Source organism: Schistocerca nitens, chromosome 2 (assembly GCF_023898315.1).
Source record: "Schistocerca nitens isolate TAMUIC-IGC-003100 chromosome 2, iqSchNite1.1, whole genome shotgun sequence".
Lineage (NCBI taxonomy): Eukaryota > Metazoa > Arthropoda > Insecta > Orthoptera > Acrididae > Schistocerca > Schistocerca nitens.
The window spans coordinates 1,001,305,527-1,001,324,183 of NC_064615.1; the positions used below are offsets into that span (position 1 = coordinate 1,001,305,527).

The 18,657-nt window shown below is 41.8% G+C and overlaps 1 protein-coding gene across 1 annotated transcript in view; it reads right to left on the reverse strand.

The window, feature by feature from the left end:
* Positions 1 to 18,657, reverse strand: part of LOC126237329 (uncharacterized) — a 386,613-nt gene that overhangs the window by 300,089 nt on the left and 67,867 nt on the right. The gene's annotated exons all lie outside the window — the stretch shown is intronic.

Here is an 18,657-nt window from a genome sequence, read left to right on the forward strand (position 1 = left end):
ATTTAAACACACAGAAGATGTTAACAATTTATCAAAGATATTTGATGCCGACTGCCAAACGGTGGTTCATCGGCAAAAATCGAGATTGGATACTGCAGGAGGACAATGATCCGAAGCTCAGCAGCAGGCTTTGCAGCGACTGGGAAAAGGAGAAAGGTGTGCAGGTACTGTATTGGTCCTCACAGTCACCTGACGCTAATTCTTTTGAAAATGTGTGGTTTCCAATCAAAAATAAGTTACAAGGAGAAAAGACGTTCACATTGAAACAGCTATCAATTCAGATGTGACGCATTTGGAGCTCTCTTCAACGTGAACATGCGGAAAAGTTGGTTTCAGACACGCCTCGGAGATTCCAAGCAGTTATCGGCGCTGCGGGTGGTAGTACGTATTGTTAACTGTAAAAGAATTTTTATTTTGTTCATGTATGGTGTATGTATATGTTTTAGTTTGTTGTCAAATAAATTTCTCAACTTATTAACCTGACTAGTGGCATTTCTGGAGAATCTCCACAGACATTGAAAAGTGAATGTTGGAGCAACTACAGACTGAAAGATGAGATGTCTGACAGGGACTGAATCCGTGACCTTTGGTTTTCCAGACACGCCAGACCACGAGGCCCAATACTCCAACAGTGAAAACGTCCTTCAGATTCAACACAATAGGTCAAACTCCTACAATGAACACATTTTTCATTATCTCATTGCATCACACAATTCCTGCGCACCTGCTGTGTTATGAGCTGTTTACCGTAATAGAGCGTACATAAGGCAAAGTTTGGCTGAAAGAGGGGAACGGAATTCAACATACGACGCATGTTAGCTCTGAGAGAAGAGATACTAAACGCACCAAAAGTTCAAATAAGTAAAAAGACAAAATCTAATAGATATCCTTGGGTGACACACGAAATACTGAAGTTAATTGACTAAAGGGCAAAATAAAAATGCAACAATTGAAGCTGGCGAAAAGAACTATAGACGTCTAAAAACAGAGACTGAAAATACAAAATAACTAAGCAGGAATGATTCGAGGACGATGCGGCGTTGTAGAAACATGTATGATTAAGGGCAAAATAGCTGCCACCCATAGGAAAATTAGAGAGAAATTTGGAGAAAAAACAAGCAGCTGTGCCGGCCGGTGTGGCCGAGCGGTTCAAGGCGTTACAGTCTGGAACCGCGCTACCGCTACGGACGCAGGTTCGAATCCTGCCTCGGGCATGGGTGTGTGTGATGTCCTTAGGTTAGTTAGGTTTAAGTAGTTCTAAGTTCTAGGGAACTGATGACCTCAGAAGTTAAGTCCCATAATGCTCAGAGCCATTTGCACCAACAAGCAGCTGTATGAATAACAAGAGCTCAAATGGAAAGCCAGTACTAAGCAAAGGCGGGAAAACTGAAAGGTGGAAGGAATATGTAGAGGGGTTATACAACGGAAATGAAGGCAGTGATAGAGAAAAGGACAAGGTAGTAAATGAAGAACAGGTTGGAAATATGATACTACAAGAATAATTTGCCAGGTCATTGAAAGACCGAGCGAGGTGGCGCAGTGGTAGCACACTGGACTCGCATTCGGGAGGACGACGGTTCAATCCCGCGTCCGGCCATCCTGATTTAGGTTTTCCGTGATTTCCCTACATCGCTCCAGGCAAATGCTGGGATGGTTCCTTTGAAAGGGCACGGTCGACTTCCTTCCCTAACCCGATGAGACCGATGACCTCGCTGTTTGGTCTCTTCCCCCAAAACAATCCAATCCATTGAAAGACTTAAGTGGAAAGAAGATCCCCTGGATCAGGCCACATCCCTCAGAATTTCTGAGATCCTTGACACAGCCAGCTATGTCAACTATCCCACCTGGTGAGCAAAATACAGTATACGAGACAAGTAAAATACAGATATCTAGATGAATATAATAACAGTTCAAAAGAACATAGGTGTGAAAACTACTGAATCATCAGTTCCCTTCGGGAAGACCAGTCTGGATTCCGGAGAAATGCAGAAACACGCTAGGCAATACTGACTATGACATATCTTAGGTTGAAGAAAGACAAATATATGTTTTTGACATTTGTAAATTTAGAGAAAACTTTCGACAACGTTGACTGGACTAAACTTTTTACTGTTTTGAAGGTAGCTGGGATAAAATACGGGGAGCGAAAGGTCATTTACAAAGTGTACAGAAACCACACTGCAGTTATAAGAATCGAAGGGCTTGCAAGGCAAGCAGTATTTTTCAATCCGTACGTTCAGCAAGCAGTAAAGACAACCAAGAAGAAATTTGGAAAAGGAATTAAAGTTCATGTAGTACTTACAAAAAAATTGATGTTTGCCAATGACATTGTAATTCTGTCAGAAACACCCAAGGATTTGGAAGAGCAGTTGTCGAAATAGATAGTGTCTTGAAAAGAAATTATCAGATGAACACTAAAAAAGTAAAACAAAGACAAAGGAATGAAGTCGAATTAAATCAGGCGAGGCTGAGAAAACTAGATTAGCAAATGAAACACTAAAAGAAGTAGGCAAATTTTAAAAAAAGTGGAATTTATTATCTAATATAAATTTAGAAAGTCTTTTCTGGAGGTATTTGAAGTGTAGTCTTGTACGGAAGTGAAACGTTGACGATAAGCAGTTCGACAAGAAGAGAGTAGCAGCTTTTGAAATGTGGAGTTAGGTGCGTTAGTGGAAACATCGGACAGGAATGCGAATGGAGCATTCGATTGAGTTCAGTGATATAGGTCAAAATCAATTTTACTACACAAGTAATCAACCATGAACACAAGCCACCAAAGACAACATATGACTCTTCTCATATACGAAATGAGGGGGAGGGATAATCTTAGTAACATTTACTTCACTTTCCGCAAAATATTGATTGGAGCTCCATCGGCCGTTTTATCAACAACTACCTGCAAAAAGTAAGAAAGATAAAAATATCAGGCCACGCGCCTTAGAACAAATATAACATATAAAAAAAATTATTAACCATTACGCTACGTCCTGTCCAGTTCAGGGATTTATCATAACAGACAAGACATGATACATGGAAACTATAATCGTCATATTTTGACTTTAAACTGAACCAACACAATACGTGAGGAACAAATACCTTCCAGGCACATTAAATTAACATACTCCAAACAGTTAGGAACAGGAGAGTTAACAACTCACACCTCAGTATGTGCTTATTATATACGAGGGCCGTTCAGAAAGTAACCTCCGATTGATTTAAAAAAATACACCAAGTTAAATAAAAATATTTTAATATATACATCTTACAACTACATCTTTGCACTATTTTTCTACATAGTCTCCATAGCGATTGAGGCACTTATCGTATCTTTTCACAAGCTTTGAAATTCCTTCTGCATAAAAATCACCCGCTTGTGCCTGGAGCCAGCCTGTGACCGCATCTTTGAACTCTTGCTGTCACTATCTCGTACAAGAGAGTCTTAGAAATCTGTGGAAAACCAGTAGACAACTCCGACATTGAGAAACGTCGATTTTCACGAACTTTTGCATCAACTGTCTGAACGAGTTCGTCAGTCACCAATGATGGTCTACCACTCCTCTCTTCATCATGAACGTTTTCTCGTCCACTTTTAAATAAACGTACCCATTCACGGACAACTCCTTCACTCATAACTCTTGGTCCGTACACGGCACAAAGCTCACGATGAATAGCTGCTGCAGAATATCCTTTGGCTGTAAAAAACCTTATGACAGCACGCACTTCACATTTGGCGGGGTTTTCTATTGCAGCACACATTTCAAACTGCCACAAAAACTAAACTATTGCAGGTACGACGTTCACTCGACCACGGCTTGATGCCGACAGACCTGTTGAGTGCGTGAACGCACAGATGGCGTCGCTACTCCCCCCACAACCCGCACTGTGACCAATCGGAGGTTACTTTCTGAACCGCCCTCGTATATAAGGTTTACTTCCATGCAGTTTGCGTTTTTTGCGTTTATAGGTTATTAACGAATATTTCTTGAGCCTGCTACGCGGATGAAGTCGCTATTATCACGGTCCTCGACAGGAGAATCATGTTGCTGGTATGATTTATTATCACTACACACAGTTCCAGGGTTTCACGTTATACCATATTAATGAAATCTTAACGACTGCAGGCCTTCTTGCCTCCTATTATTCGATCGACATGTCGGCCTATTTTCAAAAAGAATTTTTCTGTAAGACCTTGTGATCCAATGAGGCCTCAGAGCAAAATGTCTATTAATAAAAAAAAAGCTCTATTAATACAAAAATCAATGTTAACAAAAAATGTAATGAGCTATTTTCTTAAAATAATTGAATTATATTGTTTAATAGATCACTAATAATATTCAGCAAGAATATATTTTATAACTCGGGAAAGTAATTTGAGTCATAGGGGATATATCATATTGTAATGAATTCCACAACACGTTTACCAGTTTCCACCAACAACCATTGCGTCAAGTAAACAATACACAGATACACAGTTATCGTAACATTTCAGACAGCTGTAGAACTTTTATGTACAAACCTAAACCATTCAATAATTAATTTCACTGGATAATGGAGGAAAGAAAGCCTTACATTTAACATTTGTCCTTGTGCAGCATTATCATATTGCTATTACTGTTACTTTTCTTTTTGGTTTCAGGTTCGTCACCAACATTCCGACAGTGCATGTGGAGGCTAATACATGCAGTCAATCACTGAAAAACGAAGAACGCGATCATGGAAAGGTGATACGGTCCAAATAACAGTGAATCAGGTCAATATTATGGTTGCAAAAGAACAGAAACAATCTCGTGAGAATGATAAAGGAATAATAGCTTTTGGTAGTCCTGAATGGACCATAACGGCCATTGTTGAACACGATGGTACCTGGAACTGTAGTTATTCATTTTACAGACTAAATTGAAAATCAGTTGTTTCTGAAAGTGCTCAGTTTTTAAAATCTCTCAAATGAAGATAAAGAACCGTTCTCCATTACTGACGTAAAAAAGATTACACTGTCTTCTGTCGGGAAGGGCAATCTATCGGCTCCAGGTTATGAATAATTAAGATATCTCATTATGTAGTTTGGCCAGGTAAAACCTATCCGAGTGTCGGTTCCACACTTGAAAACAATTAACTTACGAAACATCCAGTACTTGAGCCCGTATGGGTTGCAAAGGGTAAATGAATCACGGGCGGGGATACTGAAATGTCTGCATGATTAATTCCAAACTCTCTCCCAAGGAAAAGAGAGAGCTACTAAGAATACATGGATTATACCTGCATCGTCAGTAATAGCGAACTCCTGGATGCCTGTAACGACCACAATGTCGATTGAGGGAGACGTAGAACATATATGAAATGCAGAAGAAAGCCTATTAGTGCAAGACTTGTGTGACGAATACGCGAAGCCGAGAAAAATGTGAAGACGCAAGTGGTAATGGTAAAGCAGGAAATTAATTGGAGAATTCAGATTACAAAGAAGGAAACTATTCTGGTACATATATTACATCTAAAAGGGATTGGAATTTGTAAACAAAGATTTCCTGGACAAAAGAGATACGCAGATACCAAATGCTGACAAGAAAGAAAAGATGTTTCTGGGTGCAGCATTGTATGTAAGTGAAACTTTAGTGGTGAGAAATCCTGAAAGCAGGAACTGGAAGAATTTTGAACGTCGTACTATGTAAATGTATGGAAGCAGCACGGAGTTAGATACAAAATGAAAGACGAGGAATAAGTCTGTTGAAAGTCATTGGCAGAAGAAGGAACAGCTGAAGGAAATATCTGACAAAACATCAAAATGTAGTTAACCTGGAATTGAAACGAACAGAAGACGGAAAAAATGTTTATGCACGACAAAGATTTTAATGTAGAAATGAGATTATCATGGATGTTAGGTTCACAGAAATAAATGACTGAAGCAAATGTAAGACGTTATGGAACCATCTAGTGCAGTGGTTCCCAACCTTTCTTAGACCATTACTCTTGAGTGCAATTAGACACTAGCTATACCCCCACCGCCCCCTCCTCCTTGCCCATCCCGCTGCCGTCTGTATCCCCTCCCGCCCCCCTGCTCCACTTTATCACCAATTTTAGCACCCAACTAAACTACAGAATGAAAGACTTTTCTTGGAATACTTCTATTTTTAAAGTTATGAGAGATGAATGGTATGTAGTTTGTGGGGGGGAGGGTATTAGAATGAATGACGAAGGAATTTGTGGAGCATCGCAAGTGCTACACACGACTCCTCCTCAGATAAGAAAGCTAACTACCCACAGTGAGGGTAGACACTTGTCACAGCACATACTTCCCCTGCATTACTTCTCTCCATTCCGGCACTTGCTTGACCTACACACTGCAACCCCATTTCAAACCAACCAAGTTCAGCTCTGTGCACTGTACTTACTGTTGCTTGCTGCACTTCTTACTTCTGAACTTGCAGAAATAGGAAGACTTCAGGCTCTTAATGCTTTGTGTCTGACCAATAGCAATAATAATAATAATACTGTGTACATTACGATAGCAGTCCTTATGTAGTTACTGCCGTGTCATACTGTCAACTAATTCGTTTATCTGTTTCGAAGCGAGTAATGAAGCATATTTCTGGACTACTGTAGCTGAGATCTACAACTTGGAGACGACATTTTCTTGAGATATTTAGCAATTGTTATGTATATGTTTCACTTTTATCATCAGCGATGTACGGGAAAAATAACAACATATGTGTGTAGTGGATGGACTATGTGAGGAACCTATAACCTCCATCGCTTTAATGCTCCTAATCGAGAAAAAGTAGTTATTGATAATCAGTATCAGAGTATTACAAAATTGTGATAATAGTAATGATCTTTTGAAAATAATTTACTTTCGTGACAGAAAAAGAATCGAATCGTTTAGTTTTTACCCCTCAGGAAATTTCATTTTACTCCTTATGCAGTAATTACCCCCAGGTTGGGAACCACTGATCTAGTGAAACTGTAGAAAATACGACAGAAGAAAAATTGGCTGAGGCGGTTCATCAGCTGCAAGCGTTATTGAATGGATCTTAAGGAAAAAGTGTGATGGAAGATAAGGTACTTGTCTGAGTTAAAAGTGCAACTTATGACTTCGGTTCAAGTGACCATAAACAAAAGTGGCAGTGACAGCAGTGATGATTCCTCTGTTAGTATCAATTTCTCGCCTCGGTGTTCATAACACGAAGGTCGAAAATGTGGCTGTGTGAGATTCAGCCTCAAAATTTCAGTGCAACGTATTCAACGACCCCATCCTAGAAGAAATGGTTACTCGACTCCTGAAGCATGAAACAGTAAGTACTACGTTACTCCTAATTCCATAATGTTACTCTTAATTGCATAATGTATCCACTAAAACTACTGACCAAATCAAATTTGCTCGCCTGTGCCTCCACTGTACATCCACGTGTATATGTACCACCCACTAAACCGGATGCTACGTCAGTTGTCGGCGTTTGGTTGTCAGTGCAAGTATTTGGCCAGCCCGTCACCCTTGGGCGTGGGCGTGCAGGGGCTCGGTGGGAGATGGCCCGTTCGACGCCCGAAGGCGCTAATAAAACATCATTAACGAACATTTATTGTTCAAAATAAGTGACTGCCAGCATTAAAGGTGGGCAGAAGTGGCGCACGCCCCGCCAGAACGCAAAGACGCCCATGTACGCCGCGCTGTCTCGCTCCCTGCAGAGATGGAAGAACGGGCTCACCGTCCAGCGGCGTCACGTATCGCTAGACGCAGCTCAGCCACAGTCTTCTGTGCTGCCTCAGCTGCTAATAGGACTGGCGGGGATGTGGGGGAACCAGGATACTCTTGAAACTTCCTGGCAGATTAAAACTGTGTGCCAGACCGAGACGCGAACTCGGGACCTTTGCCTTTCGCCGGCATGTGCTCTAACAACTAAGCTACCCAAGCACGACTCACGCCCCGTCCTCACAGCTTCACTTCTGCCAGTAGCTCGTCTCCTACCTTCCAAACTTTACAGAAGCTCTCCTGCGAACCATGCAGAACTAGCACTCCTGAAAGAAAGGATATTGCGGAGACATGGCTTTGCCACAGCCTGGGGGATGTTTCCAGAGCGAGATTTTCACTCTGCAGCGGAGTGTGCGCTGATATGAAACTTACTGGCAGATTAAAAGTGTGTGCCAGACCGAGACCCGAACTCGGGACCTTTGCCTTTCGCGGGCAAGTGCTCTACCAACTGAGCTACCCAAGCACGACTCAGCCCAGTCGTCACAGCTTTACTTCTGCCAGTACCTCGTCTCCTACCTTCCAAACTTTACAGAAGCTCTCCTGCGAACCTTGCAGAACTAGCACTCCTGAAAGAAAGGATAATGCGGAGATATGGCTTTGCCACAGCCTGGGGGGTGTTTCCAGAATGAGACTTTCACTCTGCAGCGGAGTGTGCGCTGATATGAAACTTCCTGGCAGATTAAAAGTGTGTGCCAGACAGAGACTCGAACTCGGGACCTTGCCTTTCGTGGGCAAGTGCTCTACCAACTGAGCTGTGAGGACAGGGCCAGCTTGGGTAGCTCAGATTGTAGAGCACTTGCCCACGAAAGGCAAAGGTCCCGAGTTCGAGTCTCTGTCTGGCACACAGTTTTAATCGGCCAGGAAGTTTCATATCAGCGCACACTCCGCTGCAGAGTGAAAATCTCATTCAGGATACTCTTGTTGGCATCGTAGACGGCGGCCCAGGAAGTACCCATTGGTTTTGCACAGAGTGTGCAAAGTCCGGCTGTTTCACATTGCAGCCTCCGACAGTAGTAAGGCCCACAGCACCAAAGTACGCCCACAGGAACGGAAGGCAGGCAGTGGCTACAGCGCGCCCCCCACAGTGTCGATTGTTGACCGCTTCCTCGACCCACCAGAAAGCCTGTTGGCTGATGTCATCCCCATACGTATTGACCTGACTGAAAGAACAGCACTGAGGCTTGCAGTATCCTCCAGGTAGGATGTGCTCGTCCATCAGAGATTGGAGACAGTATTAATGAGGACAGGATAGACCAACACTCCTCCAGGTTGGAAGGCTGCAGGAGTGATGTTTATATCAAGTTGGCCCATGTGCTTTGCTACTGTGAAAGGGGCATGATGTCATCTAGAAATAACTGGACACGACAAGGCTATTCTTAAAACGCAAGTCGTGACCATAACAGACACCAGCCGTATGACAACCGTTGGCAGAGTAGTAATAATTACAGGGAAAAATCACCTCTTCACGGTAATGACTATGACAGAGACATTCAGAGAAACAGACAATGTGGGAACCAAAATAATTATTATCAAAGGAGATAGAATAACTTCAGACGCAACGGTCCACCGCGCAATTACGACTCATGGAGAAATTCTCCACCACGTGACCGACAAGAAAAAAATTACAGCAACTACCGACATGACGACAGACGATTTAACCTTAACAATAGGCCAGAATTCAGTCAGAACTGGCGGGATTCAAACAGGGCAGGGCCCTCTCGACAAGGTGAATTTGTAGAAGTCAGGTCTCCTAATCCCAATAACGACGCGCGCCTACTAAGAGACAGTAGGCAATGACTCACACCGCTAGCATCCACAAAACGTACTTATGAAGCTAACGACGTAGCTGCCGTGGCTAGTAATTATGTAAAAATGGAAGACATTAGGGACATATTACTCCAGGAACACGAAGTAAAACATAACAACATTCCTTATCCTGTAATTCACATTACAGTAAATGACGTAAAATTTACGGCAGTACTTGACTCTGGCAGTCCCATTTCAGTAATTAATGAAACAGCTTTTAGCAAAAGCAACAAATCGAACGATTGCTCCACACTTCCTTTACGTAAGATTAAATTACAACGTGCAATTTTTGGAAAAAGTGTAGATGTACGCCAACAAACCAACTTAGAATTCTTTTGTCAAAGCCAGAGCTTCTCTATGAACTTTCTTATTGTTCCATTATTGTCGACGGAAATTATATTGGGAGTAGACTTTTTGAATGAATAAAAAGCAATCTTAAACTTTCACGGGGGCTATATAAGTAGGCTGTTTAGGTTTTTATGTTGGTAACGGCACGTAGCGCTCTGTATGAAAATCACTGGCTGTGCTGTGTGCAGTCTGTGGCTAGTTGTCATTGTTGGAATATTCGCTATTGTAGTGTTGGGCAGTTGGATGTGAACAGCGCGTAGCGTTGCGCGGTTGGAGGTGAGCCGCCAGCAGTGGTGGATGTGGGGAGGGAGATGGCATAATTTTGAGAGCGGAGGGTCTGGACGTGTGTCCATCAGAAAGAGTAAATTTGAAATACTGTATATCATGAACCTATATATTAATATGATGACTTTTGAATATTATACATTGTTCGTTCTCTATCAAAATCTTTCATTTGCTAACTATGCCTATCAGTAGTTAGAGCCTTCAGTAGTTAGAATCTTTTATTTAGCTGGCAGTATTGGCGCTCGCTGTATTGCAGTAGTTTGAGTAACGAAGATTTTTGTGAGGTAAGTGATTCACGAAAGTTATAGGTTACTGTTAGTTAGGGCCATTCTTTTGTAGGGATTATTGAAAGTCAGATTGCGTTGCGCTAAAAATATTGTGTGTCGGGTTAGTGTTGATCAGAATAAGTAAAGAGAGAAATGTCTGAGTACGTTCAGTTCTGCTCAGCTGTTTGAAAATCAAATAACGTAATGGGTTTATCAGCATAGTAATTCATTAATTTTTCTAAGGGGATGTTTCAACTATAAGATTATAGTAGACTCGTAAATAATGGCGGGAAATTCATAACAAACAGGAACATTTCTACAGCCATGAATGAATATTAAAAAAGACAGACGTAAGACATCACCAAATTATACTGGTATCCTACGTTTAAACAATTTCGCCCACCCAATTGTGCTGCTACCAGCACCACTGGAATATGAGAGAAACAATAACGAAGTATTTATTATAAATAAGAAAAAACGTGGGAGAGTATCTTCCATGATCTGCTCCGTTCGCGCCATGACACACCAGGCATATAGACATCATTCCATACACGGTCAGGCCGCCAATGCTGCCACTGCTTCTGCCTCTGCCACTGCCTTCACTCACACTGCCGGCACCACCTCTGTGATCACCGTGCCTGACATGCAGCAAGCAGTCACCATACGTGCTGCGTCTACTCAAGTCGGAAATGAAGTCTCAAATGATTTTAATAGCGATGCCAGCTACACTGTGCAAGGATGGAACAACTGCCAAGGGGCTACTGCAGGACACCTGCATAAACAGGTCACCGCAACCAGCAGCAGCAGAAACAAATAGACCTTTCTCTTCGAACTCTGGCACCGTCCATTCCTCTTTTGTTCACCACGCATGCAACCATCGTGACCAGCCCAAACAGCTTGTAAAACTAATGCTCATGATCCGACAATCATATACAACTCTTAACAGATCCACGTCTAATTATAAAAGTTGCTTCGATCTTAGCAATACACAATCTACATTCCACTTACATTGTGCGATGAAAAGTATCTGCAGACCAACCAGTCGACATTTAATATGTGGTGTTCCCACCTCTCGTATTACAACCTTTCTTTAAAAATAAAAAAATTATTGCTAGTGGTAGAAGAAAAATTATTTTATAAACAAGCATGGTTGGTTAATGGAGGCAGGGGACAAAACAGCAAGGTCATCGGTCCCATACTCATTACAAAATGAAGGGCCAAAGAAACTGGTATAGGCATGCGAATTTAAATATAGAGATATGTAAACAGGCAGAATACGGCGTTGCGGTCCGCAACGCCTATATACGACAAGTGCCTGGGGCAGATGTTGGATTGGTTATGTGGTGTCACCGCCAGACACCACACTTGCTAGGTGGTAGCTTAAATCGGCCGCGGTCCATTAGTACATGTCGGACCCGCGTGTCGCCACTGTCAGGATCGCAGACCGAGCGCCACCACAAGGCAGGTCTCGAGAGACTGACTAGCACTCGCCCCAGTTGTACGACGACGTTGCTAGCGACTACACTGACGAAGCCTTTCTCTCATTTGCCGAGAGACAGTTAGAATAGCCTTCAGCTAAGTTAATGGCTACGACCTAGCAAGGCGCCAATAACCATTTGTAACGTTGCATGTACCTCAAGATAGAGTCTCACTTGTATCATCCAGAATACCAAAGGACAATATAAAAGTTAAGTGTTCTAGTAGCTACGTTCTTTTCTTTATCACATTCATTACGAATCCTGTTCCAGACTTAACGCCAGACGGCGTGAGTTGACGCGTGCCCTTTCGGCTACTTCACTGTGGACTGGCTGCCTTAACAGTCCACTACAGGTTACTGCTGCTGCAATGGCACGTTATCAAGATTTAAGTGAGTTTGAAAGTAGTGTGCTATAATCGGCGCACGAGCGATGGGACGCAGCATCTCCGAGGTAGCGACGAAGTGGGGATTTTCCCGTACGAACATTTCTCGAGTGTACCGTGAATATCAGGAATCCGGTAAAACATCAAATCTCAGACATCGCTGCGGCCGGAAAAACAACCTGCAAGAACGGGACCAACGACGACTAAGGAGAATCGTTCAACGTGACAGAAGTGCAACCCTTCCGGAAATTACTGCAGATATCAATGCTGGACCATTAGTAAGTGTGAGCGTGCCAACCATTCATTGAAATCATCTATATGGGCTTTCGAAGCAGAAGGTCCACTCGTTTACCCTTCATGACTGCACGACACAAAGCTTTACGCATCGCCTGGGCAGCTCAACACCGACTGTTGATCACTGGAAACATGTTGCCTGGTCGGACGAGACTCGTTTCAAATTGGATCGAGCGGATGGACGTGTACAGGTATGGAGACGACCTCATGAATCCACGGACCCTGCATGTCAGCAGGTAAAGCCTCTGTAATGGTGTGGATCGTGTGCAGTTGGAGTGAAGCGGACCCCTGATACGTCTAGATACGACTCTGACAGGTGACACGTATGTAAGCATCCTGTCTGATCACCTGCATACATTCTTGTCCGTTGTGCATTCCGACGAACTTGGGTGATTCCAGCAGGACAGTGCGACACCCCACACGTCCACAATTACTACAGAGTGGCTAAAGGAACACTCTTCTGAGTTTAAACACTTCCGCTGGCCACCAAACAATGTTCATGTCTGGGATGCCTTGCAACATGCTGTTCAGAAGAGATCTCCACCCCCTCGTACTCTTACTGATTTACGGACAGCCCTGCAGGATTCTTGGTGTCACTTCCCTCCAGCACTACTTCAGACATTAGTCGAGTCCATGCTACGTCGTCTTGCGGCACTTCTGCATGGTCGCGGCGGCCCCACACGATATTAATCAGGTATACCAGCTTCTTTGGCTCTTCAGTGTATATGCACCGCAGGATTTGCAACCATTTGTCTCTTACACACGTCAATCAAATACTTTTTCAAACATATAATGTGCAATTCCTGGGTTGATTTCTCATTTCCACAGCAAATGGGATTTTGTGGAAGAACAACTAGGTCCTTAAGCTAATTGGGTTATTTTAAGGAACAAGCCTTTGAGGCAAACTGTATGATAATCATACTGCTACCATCATAAATATATTTTGTGTAGAGGGCACAGGAACAAGATTAGAGAGTTTAGAGTATGTGTATACAACCTCTATTCCATTGCTCAATATGCATACAGGGCAGAAAAATGGCTAAACTCTGTATGAAGAAACACTCTGACGTGTAGAGTGATCTGTGGTATTTGTATGGGTCTATTTGGGATGAAAAGTGGATTTAATACTTTGAGCTATGCGTCGCTTAACAATATTACACACCGAACAACAAGATACCGTATGTAAGATATAGGGGTTTGATGCAGGCATTGTTCATCTCCCATGTCTTATTCAAGTGTGGGATTACATTCATACTGGATTTAGTGCAGGGTAGTATATATTTCATCCCTGTATTTTAGAAAGCTAAAAGCAATTTTTTAAATAGGGATCTGCTTAAGTCTATTTCTTACATTGCCTCATCTTCTTAATACCTGTGGAGTAACAGAGTTTACGGGAGCAGTAACAGTTTACAGTGATTTTTCTTAAATGCTATAGAATACTACGATGCACAGTGTCCAGTGCATCAGATGTTGATATAAAGTAAACATCCTTTTCGAAGTAAATCCAAACAAATGTTTGTTAGTATTCTTGGCAGCAAATCCATACTAAAAAGATATTGTCTACACTACATCTCTCAGTCTGCTTTTATGTTACTGCTTGTTACTAATTTTTCATATATTCTTACCATTATCAAATGAAACATAAAAACTACAGTCTTCATTATGCATCCCCAATTCCCGTTTTCCTGATATTGATATGCAATTTGCTTATTGTTGTCAGCACATCTCTTTCTGTAATTGTTACATTTTAAACTGGATTTCATCCAAAATGTACTAATCCACTGTTGATTCCATAATGGTATACTCCTTCGACAACTAATGGTATACCCCTTCCACAACTACGAGATTGGCAGGTTCCTAGTACTTCTGCATGACAGCAAAAAACTGCTATATATTATAATGGTTCATTTGCACTCAGTTGTAGACCACATATCACCACCAACGTTAGGGCATTAGACAGGGCGATAGGCTTCCCCTCATTAAGTTCCAAAATGCGAACACTATCGTAACAGAGATTTATAATCTCATTAATGTATTATGGCACGCAACCTACATGTGTGTTTTGTAGGAACTGAATTGGGATTCCAAGCAAAAAAGCAACACCTTAGAAAGGTCGATGGACTTCCCCTCATTAAGTTCCAAAATGCTGACACTGTCGTAGCAATGAGTGATTTACAATCATACTACAGGATCATGACATGTAACCTACGTGTGTGTTCCGTAGCAACTTAAATGGGATTCCAAGAAAAAAAGACAACAGCTTTCCGAGATGAACCTAGTGCCTATACAGAAAATCAAAGGTGCAACACCCGCATGCAACCTTAAGATAATGGTTTCCAGCCTTTGACCCATGTTCATACTCCATTCTTGTAAAAAAAAAAAAAAAAAAAAAACTGTCAATAAGAACCCAATATTAGCTCTAATTTCTCATTGTGATCATTTTGTAAGACGTACGCGGGAGGAAATACTATATTTCCCAAAACGTACCCCAATGTATTTTTTGGCAGTTAACCTCTCCGTGATGCACAGCTCCTGTCTTGTAGCGACTGCCACTGTAATCTGCTTAACATCTGCTTTACGCCCCAAAACATCAGTCTAGGGACGAAATTTAGCGGTGTATATGTACACTGCGTCCTTGTGCAGTAAAGCGATACATACTGCAAACCTCAATGTATTGTCAACATTCTTGATTACTGCGATCTCATACTTGCATCTTTGACTAACTGGTGAAGTGTCCCCAGACAGTGCCGTCTTCACAAAACGCATGCTTTATGTTCTGGGTCACAGGCTCATATTCGGACTATGTAGCACATAGTAGAATGCCCTTTCCTTACAATAATCGAAGTAAACTGTACCCACTTTATTATTTACAGAGCACTGCTTCCCTCCCTCTTGCTTACAAAAACAGTTCGTGATATCCTTTCAATTCTATTTTTAGCCTATGACCTACTGATTTGCTGTGAAAGGTCCTACACCCAGGAAATTCAAAATAGTAGCCCTCCCCACCACTCCACCCATCTTGGCCATCCTGGACTAACTTATTTCAGTTTGCTCACTCTACCCCATCACCCTTGATTGACAGGTTTGAACAAGCTCCAGGTTGTTCACCATGGACTGATTGATTTGGTAGCTCTCCCCACCACTCGAGGCTGACATCGGCTGTCTTGATTGGTAGACAGTAACCAGCGTGGGTTGAGTCTGTGTGGCTGTAAATCCTGCAGTTGACCCATCTATGTAGCTGTCAAAGCAGTATTGCCATTCATATGTACCTTTTATTTGACTTCTTGGAGGTCAAAATGTATTATTATTTGAATAGTGCCAGACTTCGAGTTTGCTGTGTTTGTTGAATGAGAGAGTGCATAACAGTGCAGAAATATTCAGTTTGATCAAACAGAGTGGAGGTGCTAGTGCAAAAATCTGCCATAAATCGAAAAGTCAACTCACTGCAAAACACAGTCCACACAAGGTGGACAACAACACCAGCAGTAGCAGCCTCAATAGTGACAGTGTCCGGTGGTACAGCACTGAAACCACTGGATCTTGAGGCTACACTTAGTGTATGTTTAAAACAGCAAAATGTTTTACGCATACGAAGTCCATTTGAAGCTGTGTCTTTTGCCATAGACAGAATATGCCAGTTAACTGACAGTGTAGATAAAGTGGTCAATAACATGCTGGAATGTGCAATGTGACTTAAAGTTTCAGTGGGCATCAAATTGGGTGATTACATAGCAGCACAAAATTTAACGTGCACAAAAGACAATTATTTGCTGAATATTGCGGTATGCCAAATGGTTATGATGAAAGAAGAATAATCATGTATTAATAAGTTTGTACAGTATATATGCCCGTCCCCGTTAGCTGAGTGGTCAGCGCAGCGGGTTCGATTTCCGGCTGGGACAGGAGATTTTCTCCGCTCAGGGACTTGGTGTTGTGTTGTCCTCAGCATCATTTCATTCCCATCTCCGACGTGCAAGTCGCCCAACTTGGCGTAGAGTGCAATAAGTACTTGCCCTCGGCGGCCGAACTTTCCCGAATGAGGGACTACCGACCCAAAAAGTTACATCATATGTTACATTTTCAACCATGCATGTTACTATATTCCTATGTATTTCTTTTAAACATTTATTACAGGCCGGCCGGAGTGGCCGTGCGGTTCTAGGCTTTACAGTCTGGAGCCGAGCGACAGCTACGGTCGCAGGTTCGAATCCTGCCTCGGGCATGGATGTGTGTGATGTCCTTAGGTTAGTTAGGTTTAATTAGTTCTAATTTTTAGGCGACTAATGACCTCAGAAGTTAAGTCGCATAGTGCTCAGAGCCATTTGAACCATTTATTACAGTGTGAGAGATGCATAAAAGTGTTCTGACTTTTAATATGTTTCTATCCATTATAAATGGTTTTCCTGAAAACCTGCCACTGAGAAAACAATGCTACCAGTCACGATTTTCTTTTATTTATGTTTTACACGACGCGTTTCGGGAAATGATTCCCACTTTCAAGTGTGTATTTCTTTGTATTATGCTATTTCTTAGCAATGTTTCCTCTGTCTGAAGTTCTGCTTCGTTTTGTTGACGTTACAGTTATCTGTATTGCACATTTTTGACGTCTTCGAAAATGCCATTTTCTACTATGTTAGGATGATTTGAAAATGGATCTAGGCCCAAAACAATCATCGAATGAATATAAAGTAAAAATTTGCAACTTCAGACTGGTTTTTCGTTCTACTGATTAATAGACGTTGCTGACTGAAGCTACTCCATTATTCTGGAAGTTCCTACAGAACACTGAAGTTACGAAATTAATGCTACAAGTGTATTTTATACTCCAAATTTTATTTGCCTTTGATAAATAATGCAGACAATTTTTAATTTTGGATTCAGCACTGAATTTTTTCATATGTAATTAGAAATCTATAACCGTACTTGCCTATCACAAAAAGGAGCAGGCATTTTTTATCTGGAGATCTGCAGAGCGCTTCCGATAGGGAAAACTTTAGCTCTGTGTTTTTCGGGGTTGCGTAATTTTTATTTGCGGTGTACTGATTCTTGTGAGTACCGACCAGTAAGACGTTGTTTTACAAGATTCGGGCCTCCCGTTCTTACTCGTTTACTTTTTAAATTTTATTTCACAGGTCTAGTTTCGTAGGACCAAATTGAATATCAAGTCTCCAAGGTCATGGATTGTGTCAGTACATGAAATTACAGCATAAAAGTAACAACAGATAAAATTAAATCTGTATGAACCCAAAAAATAAAAGTCATAACTTCATGTAAGCGCAATCAACAATATAACACAGGAATCAGCTTAATTTTTCAAGGAACACCTCGACAGAATAGAATGAATTACCCATGAGGAAACTCTTCAGTTTCGATTTGAAAGCGCGTGTATTACTACTAAGATCTTTGAATTCTTGTGGCAGCTTACTGAAAATGGATGCGGCATTATATTGCACACATTTCTGCACAAGGGTCGGGAAGTGCGATCCAAATGTAGATTGGGTTTCTGGCTAGTATTAACAGAGTGAAAGCTGCTAATTCTTGGTAATAAGCTGATATTGTTACTAAGAAACGACAGTAAAGAATATATATATTGAGAGCCCAATCTCAGAATACCCAGACTGATGAACAGGTGTTGACAAGAGGTTCGCGAACTTACACCATTTATTGCCCAAACCGCCCGTTTCTGAGTCGTTCAGTTTCACTAATCATGTGCCCATTCTGTGAAATTAAAACGTCGTCTTTTGTTGCATTGTGTGTTAGAAACAGTAAAAACTGAGTCTTACTGTGATTTAGCGTTAGTTTATTTTCTACAAGCCATGAATTTATGTCATTAACTGCACAATTCTAAACGGTGTCAATGTTGCACACAACATTCTTTACTATCAAGCTATCTCAGTCATCAGAAAACAGAAATATTTTAGAATCAACTGTAATACTAGAGGACATATAATTTATATACATAAGGAACTGGAGTGGCCCCAGCACTGATCCCTGGGGCAACCCCCAGTTTACTGTGCCCCACTCAGACCCCACATCATAGCCATTCTCAACACTGTG